The sequence below is a fragment of the Felis catus genome, chromosome A2, assembly GCF_018350175.1.
Source record: "Felis catus isolate Fca126 chromosome A2, F.catus_Fca126_mat1.0, whole genome shotgun sequence".
Classification (NCBI taxonomy): Eukaryota; Metazoa; Chordata; class Mammalia; order Carnivora; family Felidae; genus Felis; species Felis catus.
The window spans coordinates 86804105-86817224 of NC_058369.1; the positions used below are offsets into that span (position 1 = coordinate 86804105).

General features: G+C 37.4%; 1 protein-coding gene across 11 annotated transcripts in view; it reads right to left on the minus strand.

The window, feature by feature from the left end:
• CACNA2D1 (calcium voltage-gated channel auxiliary subunit alpha2delta 1) overlaps window positions 1-13120 on the minus strand; it is a 496078-nt gene that overhangs the window by 374471 nt on the left and 108487 nt on the right. The gene's annotated exons all lie outside the window — the stretch shown is intronic.

The window sequence follows — 13120 nt, forward strand, 5'->3', positions numbered from 1 at the left end:
ACACAAAAAAACTCCTGTGTATCAAAAAACAAAAAGCTGTGATAGCCCTCTTATAATGGGCTTCTACCTGCAAGTTAGTAAAAGCTAGAAAATGAATTCACCAAACAAGGTTTTAGAGTTTATATAATTTGTGGTAGGATACTAAGGGGTTAATGGGTAAAAACATGAAGTAAACATCACCGGATTAAGAAAAGACAAAGCTAAAGACTTTTAGGAATTGAACCACCCCCTGGAAGTTCAACCCCATACATGGCTAAAACAGTGCTTACCCTAAACACTACTTGATCAGTTCTCTCCCAAAGGATGGCATGCTACAAGTTCCAGCTACAGATTTTATGAATCAAAGAGGGTGGCCTTAGATTAGCCTGTTTTCTCTCTATTGATTTTTACACAAAACACCATACTAACACATTTAAACCAGAGGTTTCTATCTTGCTGCTGGGATGCGTTTGCAATTTTGTAAAACAAAAGTAGAAAGAAAAATGTTTTTCTTTTCTTTTTTTTTTTTTTTTTTTTTTGCCTCACTTTGTGATTATCTTTTAACAATCGTCAGAGGTTTCATCAACTCCCAAGTCACCAGGAAAAGATCGAGGACTATCATCATGGGAACAGCACAGGATGAACAGGATGAATCCCACGTCCCGGTTCAGTTCCGCCAGTAATGGATTACCTGTGTGCAAGGCCTGGTCAGCCTCAGGAGTGTGCCACCTGTGCAGTCAGATAGGCCCCACAACTGGTTTATCGCTCTGCTGCTGCCATCTTAAAATTCTTAATCACTTTCGAAGCAGGGCCTCACATGTTCATTTTGCACTGGGCCCACAAATATTGCAGTCTTTTCTACCTATATGAGCTTTGCAGGTCACTTCTTGCATCATATTCCCATTTCTTAAATGTAGTCAACATATCCAACACTCCCTTTCACACTGATTTTTTTCACGCGCTATGTTATTAGAGCACATATTTACTTTGGTCAAATTGTCAGTAGAGTAAGGTTCTTACTGATACCTTATTTTTTTTTTTTAAGTTTTTATTTTTGAGGGGGGTGGAGGGAGAAGGAGAGGGGAAGAGCAGAGGATCTGAAGCTGGCTCTGCGCTGACAGCAGAGAGCCCGACGTGGAGCTCGAACTCCCGAACCATGAGATCACAACCTGAGCCAAAGTCGGACACTTAGCCAACTGAGCCACCCAGGCACCCCTCTTACTGATACTTTAAGTGTTACTTTCAGATCCTATGGAATTAAGTCAATGGACTATGAAAATCACATTTTCAAAGACATTCTTTTACTGCAAAGAGACTGTTGTCCAAAACCTTCCTTGTTTGAACACCTTTCACTAAAACATTAGGTCCACTGTATGTCATTAGTGTTGCTCTGTATCTTAAAGGTGTATTCGGCAACTATCTCTTTTTCAAAAGTGTCTCTGTTTAGATAGTCACTTAGTGCAGACACTACTTCATTGAAAGAGGGAGGGAGAGAATACTCTCTAGCACTGAGCACTTAACGACAGAAGGTACTGCCTCAAAACACTTCACTGCTACCCTTTAAATAATATATTAATGAGAGCAGCGTACAATAAAAATTAAAACACTGAGTGTGGTACAGAATACCAGCACAGTTACAGGTATATGGATCTGTTTCCCTCTTAGTGTAATTTAAGAGGTCCGAAACACAGCACTTAGTGTTTCCCAGCCCAACTGTTTAGCCCCAAATTCCTATCATTGTAATTATATTAGATTTAAAAATCCATAAGGATGCTTCTAAAGAGTGTAATCTGAGAGAGGAACTGTGGCGGCATAGCTAGGCATTTCCATTTGGCACGTTATAAAATGGCATCAAGAAATACAGACATTACCCATTGAAGCCAGGAATCTACTTCAGAAAAATCTGTTATTTGGAGTGAAAATTCTGATGGTCTATCATTTATTACGCTGAATGAAAAAACAATACATAACGTATTTGTATCAATCCACGCCCCCAATCAACTTTTTAAAACTTAAGTAAAACAGTACAAATGCACTTATCAAATGCCAAAATGCACTGAAAAATGTAAGAAACTCTTAGAGTGTGAAGTGCTGGAAACACCGCTTCCTGATGAAAAGATAAATAAGACTGTTAACAGACAATCAGCCCTACTTGGCCAGTCAATGCCAACAGAAAACACGCACCTCTCCTTGGTTGGCGCCTGGCCTTCTCTTCAAAACATCTACACAGGATTCTGATGTGCTACTAACTGCATTTGGAATGCAAATCAAGACTCTTCCCAGATATCACATTATTTTAAAAATATTGAGTTTGGAGGCTGTAAATATAAACAGTTGCCTTATAGGCATCAGCAAAAAAGAAACCAAGTAACAAAAATATCTTACTGAGAAATCTATCCACTCTGTGAAAATTGGATTTCAAAATTCAAGAGTCATTCTATTGAAAATACATTAACTGGAGAGACATTCTGCAGGTTATGTATGTCTGTATTTTATTTAGTAGATAAATTATACTTTAGGTATGTGTTAGACGCTATAGGGCAAAAAAAATATATATATACATATGAAGATGCTAACTTTACTGTAGTGAAATCTGAAGGTATCGTGAGACCCATTAAAGGTAAAATGTCACTTTTTTTTTTTTTTTAATTTTTTTTTTCAAGTTTATTTATTTTCTTTGGGACGGAGAGAGACAGAGCATGAACGGGGGAGGGGCAGAGAGAGAGGGAGACACAGAATCGGAAACAGGCTCCAGGCTCTGAGCCATCAGCCCGGAGCCTGACGCGGGGCTCGAACTCACAGACCGCGAGATCGTGACCTGGCTGAAGTCGGACGCTTAAGCGACTGCGCAACCCAGGCGCCCCTAAAAAGTCACTTTTAAAGAGAAATCTAAGTTGACTGGAAAAATGACACATAAATATACTTTGGCTAAGATTACTGAGATGTCACATAGGTGAAAAATATGGTGCATAGAGCTAAAAGCTATATAACCTAAAAACAAGAAGTCAAGCCCATCTCATTCTATTTAAGACTTGGTCAAGACACGTATTTATTTATTTATTTATTTATTTACTTACTTACTTACTTACTTATTTTTTAAGTAGACTTCACACCTAGCATGGAGCCCAATGCAGGGCTTGAACTCACAACCCTCAAATTAAGACCTGAGCTGAAATCAAGAGTTCAGATACTTAACTGAGCCAGTCAGGTACCCCCAAACCACTAATTTTTCTGAGTTTCAGCTGATGCACTATGAAGGTTAAATGAGTTACTGTATTAGTTCTTAAAATAAGAGGCCCTCAGGAAGCACCAAGCATTTTGTAAATATACTTAAGTGGGTTTGAATTATTTGACAGCTGTGTAATATTGAACAAATTTTTTTAACTTTATTTATTTTTGAGAAAGAATGAGAGAGCATGCGCACACAACCAGAGTAGGGGCAGAGAGAGAGGGAGACAAAGAATCCAAAGCAGGTTCCAGGATCCAAGCGGTCAGCAAAGAGCCTGACACGTGGCTCAAACACACTAACCGTGAGATCATGACCTGAGCTGAAGTCTGCTGCTTAACCAACTGGGCCATCCAGGCACCCCTAAAACAAAAATTTTAAATTCTCTGAACTTTCACTTTCTCATCTATAAAATGAATACAATTCTACCAATTCTGCAGAATATAAACTATGCTGGAAATCTATGCGAAGTGCCTACCAAAGTGTTGGGAATGGACCAGAGCAGACATTCAGTAAGTGCTAATTATCAATGTGCTCATCACTATTAAAACTCTAAAAACCTTCACACTTTTCCGTCTAAGTACCCTGCTCACTCACACATGCCTCAACCTTGTTATCACTACAATTCTCAACTTCTCCAATTTCCACCATTTACCACAATTTCTCATTTCTCTGATGTTCCCTATAAACTTACACTTTATCCACATGAAAATGTCTACTCTCTTGAAGCCATAATTCTTGACCATTACGAGACCCTATGTATCGTAGTTCATGACCTCAAATATTTCAACTACTGTTGACTACTTTTTAAGTAATCTTGATGTTTATAGAATATCTTCCGCCAATCTTCAACCCAAGATGGATTTGACATTTGTTTCATCTACTACCACTCATATTGTGCCAAGCCTTGTTAGAGAAAGCTGATTTGACTGTGCATGTCATCATTATATTGAAGGAGTAGGACTCTACATACATACATACAAACATACATACATAAATGAAAGCCATGTTTTGTTCTCTTTTCTCTTCTTCTTTAAAATGAATTTTCTTGGGGCTCCTGGGTGGCTCCGTCAGTTGAGCAGCCAACTTCGGCTCAGGTCACGATCTCGCGGTCTGTGAGTTCGAGCCCCACATTGGGCTCTGTGCTGACAGCTCGGAACCTGGAGCCTGTTTCGGATTCTGTGTCTCCCTCTCTCTGACCCTCCCCCATTCATGCTCTGTCTCTCTCTGTCTCAAAAATAAATAAACGTTAAAAAAAATTTTTTTAATAAAAAAAAAATAAAATGAATTTTCTTGGGACATCTGGCTCCATCAGTTGAGCATCCAACTCTTGATTTTGGTTCAGGTCATGATCCCAGGATTATGGGATGGAGCCCCGCATCAGGCTCCACACTGAGTGTAGAGCCTGCTTAAGATTCTCTCTCTCTCTCTCTCTCTCTCTCTCACCCTCTGCCACTGTCCCTAGCTCATGCGCTCTCTCTCGTTAAAATAAAATGGAAAAAATAAAAAATAATATTAATGTTCTCTAGACATTTTTCCCTAAAACACACACTGAATCTTGAAAAGGTCTTGATGTAGATCCCAGCTGGCTGTATACACATTTTCATTAAGGGTACATGTCTTATTCCCTCTTGCAACCAGGGATTACCTAATGAGATGGACACAGAAATAACAGAATTGGACTTCTGGAATCTCTTGAGCTACCTACATACCGATTTATTTTTACATGAAAGAAAATAAACCTTCAATCTGTTTAAATCTCCCATTAGTTGGCTTGTCTATTAATCATGTTTGAACATAATTTTAAGCCTTACAGATTCCATAACTTTTCCATTCAGCATTGTATATACAACTTTGATACCTAAAAACAATCTCAGCTATTCAAGTAACATATCTAATCTAGATTAATAATTAAAAGTCTAAGCTTAAGTTAAAATGTATTTGTGTGTCTATGTATGTGTGTGTATATATGCACACACACATATATGTGTGTATATATACATACATATATGTGTATATATATGTATACATATAGTGGTATGCTACTCAGGGATCAAAAACAATGAAATCTTGCCATTGGCAACAACATGACTGGAACGAGAGTGAATTATTATGCGAAGTGAAATAAGTCAGTCAGAGAAAGACAAATATCATATGGTTTCACTCATATGGAATTTAAGAAACACAACAGATGAACATAAGGGAAGGGAAGAAAAAATAAGATAAAAACAGAGAGGGAGGCAAACAATTAGAGCCTCTTAAAGACAGAGAACTGAGGGTTGCCGGAGGGGAGGTGGCTGGGGGGATGGGCCAAAGGAGTGATGGCCAATAAGGAGGGATTTGTTGAGGGGCACCTGGGTGGCTCAGTTGGTTAAGCATCCCACTCTTGGTTTCAGCTCAAGTCATGATCTCGTGGTTCATCAGACCATGTAATGACAGTGTGGAGGTTGCTTGGGATCTCTCTCTCTCTCTCTCTGCCCCTCCCCTGCTCACTCTGTCTCTACCGAAATAAGCAAATAAACTCATTTTTTTTTAAAGGAGGGTACTTGTTGGGATGAGCACTAGGAGTTATACGGAAGTGATGAATCACTGGGTTCTACCCCTGAAACCAACAATAGTGTATGTTAACTAACTTGAATTGAAATAAATAAAATTTAAGAATAAAAGGGACCATTTATAAATAAAGTCATTAATTAATTATGAAATGAAATGAATTTGTAATCCCGTTACCAGTTTGGTACTAGTTCAGGATGAAAAAACTTTCAGGTTAAGGAGTGTGGGAGATTTCTATTTCCACTGTCTGAGCTATTCCTCCTGATTCCATCTGGACTCCTCCCTCACCCTGCTTACCAGCTCACAGGTGCTAATTTTAGCAACAGCACTAGGAGAAGCTAACAATGGAAGGCCCTTTCTTGACTATAATTATCTGTCCGTCCTCTCTGGGAGTTGTAAACGTTCAACACAGACTTGTTCCCCTCTTAGGGTGCTTTCTGCATTGTTTGCAGCAACGCAGTTCATACAACTGCAATGCCACGTTTCTGTCTGCCATTTACACCCCTATCCCTCAACCTACATTGACCATTTTCCTGTTAAACTGGCTTTGGCCTTGGCAGGAAGCCCTACTGGATCGAGTCACAGACCAGCTCTGTCGTATAACGCCCACCTCTGCTTCAACGTGTGTGTGTAAGCTTGTGCCTAATGAAGACACCTTTCATTGCTTAGCCACCGAGCTGGTGTGCTGAGCCTCAGCGCTTCCTTATTAGCATCCAGAAGTATGTATCAAATCCAAATAAATACAAGTCATCTCAACTGTGCAAGACAAATAGTAGACTCCCAGGTCCCTTTACCACTCAGATTCAAAGGGATGTATATAAGCAATCTGAGTAATCCTCTCAAAGACATTTATACTAACCCTAAAGAGAAGAGTAAGCACACTTTTCTGCTGGGAACACAGAAACAGCACATTGTGTATGTTTCCAAAGTTAGTTCTCTTATTCTCCTCAATCTGGATAAATTTATAACCTTCAGATAGATTTTGAACTCATGGTCAACACAGACAGACACACACACACACACACACACACACACACACACACACTTTCAGAGAGCTCTTTCAAATTCATATGTAGCTTAGGACCTCATTTTTAGAATACGAAGGTATTTTATACCTTCTGTTCTTTCTCAATGTTAGGAAAGCCCTTGGTTTCATTTATCAGCCATTTAACTTACCCACAGCAGAATCCTTTCACTTTTTCTTACTCTGATGCCCCAAATCTTTAGTATGGTCCTCAAGACTTCCACAGCCCCTTCATTCTTTGCATAAAACATTAACTTCTACTTTACCAACAGACGTAATCATCCAGTATGACTTTCAGATTTTCTCTATTTGCAAAGTCTCTATTCATATTTAATATCGCTTTGGTCTCAAGTGAAAAATACCAGTATGTTTTCAAAGATAAATTGCATGACTCTGATCTTCTCTGTGCCTGCTTTTCTGGAATCAACCTTCAACATTCACATTTTTTTCCTATTTTGAAATGTCATAGATTCCTTCCCTTCTGTCTATAAACATGGTTTTATGTCCTCCATTCTCAAAAACAAACAGAAAAGCAACACAAAGTCTTTAATAGTACTCCATGTTTCTCTTTCATTGTCCCACCAAACTTCATGAAAATGCAAATTTCTTGTCAATTTCTCACTTCATAATCTCTTTTTAAAACTGTTATCTTTATTCTGTTCCAATACATTCTAATGAATCTGTCATGACAAAAACAAACTAATAACTCCTAATACCCAAATACAACACACTTTTTATTCTTCAAGTCTCTGAAAAATTTCACGTCTTCCTGAATCTCTTTACCATCAATTTGGACCAATTTTTCTGATATTTCTTCCTGTATTTCCAAGTTAAACTCTCTTAAGGTAAAGGCCAGGAATCAGCATTTTCAGCAAACCCTAGAGGCATTGCTGAGAAACATGAAAGAGACAGAAGTATGAGTTCAAAGAAATGAAAACAATTTGATCAAACAACCAGGATCTCATCCTTCCAGAAAAAAAGACCCTACTTTAATAGTCATTGAAAACATTTGCCATTTTGTTCTTTTCATTATCTAATCTTAAAGTCAGTATCAAGGTTGAAAGAAGAGCTGGGCATATTACAGTATTCAAAGTTTTATAATAAATTGGAAGTAGCTTTAATTAAAGTTACCAGGACACCAGAGGGAGACAAGATACGCCCTAATTGGAAAAGTGTCACTACAGAAATTCAATTATTATAACCTTAATCCTATTTGCTTTGAGCAAAATGTCTGGAAACCTTCAATGGTTCAGCAGATGTCCTTGGCCTGGGCAGAATGGTGAACTATGATACCACTGACTTCATTCACCTCTATGTTTCAGAAGGCACCACTGGAAGTTGGATTTTGCTGAAGACCTTTCTCCCATGGGCTATTCATGTACAGTTGCAGATTTTTCAGCCCAGATTAGGCCAAAATAAATGTTGATAACAATTTTAAATGATTCATTGTGGTTTGGGTTTTTTTTTGGGGGGGGGGAAGGGGGGGAGTGGAAAGGGGTGGGCGTTACTTGTAAACATTCTTTGATTGGAGACTGTTTAAGAATAATCCAATAATGTTAGCAGGATAATCATCACACAGCCATTTTCTGAGACAGAGATGTAACAAATGTCAGAAAAATAGTCATGTAGTAGATAATCTTAGGAATAAGATGGTTTAAATAACCAGTGTGGGTTTAGAGAGGGGGGGGAAAAAACCCAACTGTAGTCAGATATCCTCAAACTGAATTCCACCACCACCTCATTTTATCTATACAAGCCTTGAACAAGAACGCTGGTCGTGTCTGAGTTTCCTCATTTATGAAATACTTATTGTAGATGTTGAACATGCCTACTTCATAGGATTTCTATAAGAGCCTCATGAACATCAATCATCAGATGCATGTTTCTCTATAGTCACGAAGACAACACCAAACCAAAACCAACAACTCTTTAAGTGGAAAAGTCTGTTTTGCTATAAGAAAGATAGTTTTAGGGCCAAAGCAACTAAAAATTTTTATATTGGTTTCTCTTTCAGCTCTAAGGTTGGTTTATGGAACAGATAAAATGACCACAGCTTAAAATGAGTGTGACTAAAAAGTCAAAATCAATGCTAAAACTGAGAAAGAGAAAATACTGGTAGAAGTAGTACAGAGTTTTACATAAACAAATGTGAGAAAAACAAAAAGGAATAAAATATGTTGTAATTCAGTTTTAAATCAACAGTTTGTAACAGAATTTAGAAACTAAGTTAAAAAAACATAAAATCTGTGTACATGTCTACACAATAAACTTTATCACGGATACTAAAAATTAATCATTTCACTAAAATAAATAAATGAAGGAAGGAAGGAAGGAAGGAAGGAAGGAAGGAAGGAAGGGAGGGAGGGAAGGAGGGAGGAAAGATGGACTCCAGCTGCCATTTCCTTTAAAATAAATGCCAAATTATCAACTATAAGCTGTTAGGAAACTTCTTTAGTAGATATGTGAGAAAAAAAAAAAAGTTCAATTTACTTCTTTTTCATATTTTACATTTATAACATAATCTCAAAGACACCTTATGTTGCTAATCTTGATATGGAAGAAGAATAAAGCTTTAAAATTTTTTTTCACATTCAAATAAATAGGAATTTTTTTTCTTTTTAAAAAAATTTTTTTTTAACATTTATTGATTTTTGAGACAGAGAGAGACAGAGCATGAGCAGGGGAGGGTCAGAGAGAGAGGGAGACACAGAATCTGAAACAGGCTCCAGGCTCTGAGCTGTCAGCCCAGAGCCCGATGCGGGGCTCGAACTCACGGACCGCGAGATCATAACCTGAGCCGAAGTCGGACGCCCAACCGACTGAGCCACCCAGGTGCCCCAAGAAATTTTTTTTTTCAATACGGTATTATTTTACTTCATTGAGTCAATTTCTGGAGATGACTAATTGATCTAGAAGTCACTAAAAAAAAAATCATAGCCTTCCAGAATATTCTACCAACTAAATATCCAATTCCTAGTCAATCTGAATGAACAGTAATTTATAGCACACTCCCTAGCCTTCATTTCTTCCTCTTTATGATTATACACTTTTTTCAGGACAAAGGATATACTTATGTGTTAGGTAAGAATGCAGATCTTGAAGTCAGACACACATGAATTTGAATGCTCTCACATTCTAGCTAACTCAAAGAATAGTTCTTGTACCAGAAACATTAGCCCCACCTAAGAGCTCATTAGAAATGTAGCATCTCCAGCCAGGTCTCCTGAATAAACAGGTACATTTTAACAAGAGTCACAGGTGAAGTAAATGCTCATTAAAATTTAAGAGGCACTGGCATACTTAAGTTATTAGATAAATTTCCTTGAGCAAATTAGAGGATTTCTCAAAGACCCTGTTTTCTCATTGAAAAAATGAGACTAATAATGATGTCTAGAGCTAAGTATTATTATGAGAAATAATTAAATAATGCCACCAGTAAGCACTCATAAGGTCTAACTGGTATTAAATTTTATCATCTCCTTCCAATTTGTATATTCATTATTTTTCCAGTGTATTTACATGTGGAATTATATTGGCAACCCACCCAGATAAATTAAAGAAAGCTCTTTTAGTCAAAAAGTCTGACTATAAGCCTACCATAAAAATAGAAGTTAATTAATAATGCCATCTTGCATTCACTTCCAGTACAATGTAGCACCTGTTTTTCAGTTGGTCGCAAAACATTTCCCTTTGATGTAATGTGTTTTCTGTTTTTGTGGAATCAAAACAGTTAAATAAAGAATTTAGTTTGAAAACAAACATGACTCTTTCTCCCTGGCATAAAATCGAACTAATTCCACATTTAATTAGCCATTGTGATTTCTAGATTCTGCCATTCACGCACTTGGGATAGTCACTGATCCCCACAGGACTCAAATAATGTACCAGGTGTCTAGAACTTCAATTCTGAATGACAAAAAGAAAGTCACAATAGGCTCCATTTTAGTCCAATTAAGGCAAGATACATCCTATTTCATTCTCTGACCTTTTTTCATGGGACTTTGATATCCAGATTATCTGCTTCTTACATTTGGAGGAAAAATGTAAGCTGATAAAAATCAAGATAATTAGAATCATTTTCAGTTCTCAGAGAGTAAATATTAATCACAAGTAAAAAGTACCTATCTTATTTTTATTAAATAAACTTTTATTGAAAGCACATTTACATGTATAAATGATGCTTAAAAATGGTATCCACATACCCCAAATGGAAGATAATAACACTTTTAATCTTCCAGCAATGAAAGCTTATTTTACCATGGATAACTCACTGATTTATTTCTTAAAAAATTAAATGTTTCAACTTCGGGCAATATGGCATTTCAAATATTCCAAAGAGCTCTCCTGTTACATTACAACAGTATCTTGGGTATTTTAAGAAACAAAGATTTATAAGTGCTAAAAAAACAGGCAAAATTTCTGAGTGCCAACATATATATAAAATAAACTAAAGATCTTGATTGATAGTGATAAGTAAACAGGAAATTCAGAATTGTCCTGGGACAAATACTTGTAACACTGCAGTGATTTATAGTCTAAGAGAAACTAAACATAAGCTCGAGCATTATATCTAACAGAAGACGTATAGGAACTTCACAAAGAAATTGTAAAACTCTATTGAACGGAATAAGAACATGCTCAATGGAAACAATAGCATATTTATAAATAAAAAGACAAAATATCATAATGATATCGATCTTCCCAATTTGGTCTGAGTCAATGCAATCAAAATCCCACTAAAGATTTTCTTGGATAATAACATGATGAATCTAAAACTTCGATTAAATGGGAAGCTTCCAGAATACTCCAGATCCTAATGAAGAAGAAAGAATATGGTGAGGGACTGGCTTACCAGGTATCTAGCTTGATGACTGGAGCTCATTAGGGTTATGGAAACTAATAAATGGCCTTGAGAAAATTGGTTAGAAAAAACAGTTAATTTCAAGGGCAAGTAAACATTATATACTGACATTAGTTGGTAGGTGGAATAAATAAATCTGAAAGAACTTTTTAGAATGGGATATAGAACAAATGTTTATAATCTCAGCATAGGGAAAGATTTCTTAAAATATATGCCCTAAAATACGAATAACTTGTTAAAAAGATGACTTTGACTACACTAAAATTAAGAACTTATTTTATCAAGATATACCATAAGGACAATGAAAAAACAAGTCCCAAGCAAGTCAGAAAAAGGTATTTCGGAAGCCTGAGTGGCTCAGTCGGTTAAGTGTGTCCGACTTCGGTTCATGTCATGATCTCACAGCTCATGACTTTGAATCCCATGTTGGGCTCTGTGCTGTGCTAACAGTTCAGAACCTGGAGCCTACTTTGGATTCTGTGCCCCTCTCTCGCTCTCTGCTGTTCCCCAACTCACACTCTGTCTCAATCTCTCTCTCAAAAATAAACAAACATTAAAAAAATTCCTTAAAAAAAAGATATTTGTGGGGCGCCTGGGTGGCGCAGTCGGTTAAGCGTCCGACTTCAGCCAGGTCACGATCTCGCGGTCCGTGAGTTCGAGCCCCGCGTCAGGCTCTGGGCTGATGGCTCAGAGCCTGGAGCCTGTTTCCAATTCTGTGTCTCCCTCTCTCTCTGCCCCTCCCCCGTTCATGCTCTGTCTCTCTCTGTCCCAAAAATAAATAAACGATGAAAAAAAAAAATTTAAAAAAAAAAAGATATTTGTATTATATATAACTTAAATGAGTCACTATAAAGAATACATAACCTACAAATTAATTTAAAGAATTAAAATACATAAATGATCTGAACAGATATTTCACTGAAGAAACAAAACTGGTGAATGAATATAAAACAAAATGTCTGCCTCATTAATAAGAACCAGAGGGGCGCCTGGGTGGCTCAGTCGGTTGAACGGCCGACTTTGGCTCAGGTCATGATCTCGCGGTCCGTGAGTTCAAGCCCCGCGTCGGGCTCTGTGCTGACAGCTCAAAGCCTGGAGCCTGCTTCAGATTCTGTGTCTCCCTCTCTCTGGCCCTCCCCCTGTTCACGCTCTGTCTCTGTCTCAAAAATAAACATTTAAAAAAAATTAAAAAAAAAATAAGAACCAGAGGTACCTTTTACACCCATTTGATTGTCTATAATTAAGCAATCTGGGGCAACTGCATGGCTCAGTTGGTTGAGCATCCGACTTTTGGTTTCAGTCAGATAACGATCTCAGGGTTTTATGCGTTCAAGCCCAACATCGGACTCTATGCTGAAGGCGTGGAGCTTGTTTTGGATTCCCTTTCTCACCCTCTCTCTCTGCTGCTCCCCCATTTTCTCTCTCTCTCTCAAAATAAATAAATAAAACTCAAAAAAAGGTTTTTTTGATAAAAAGA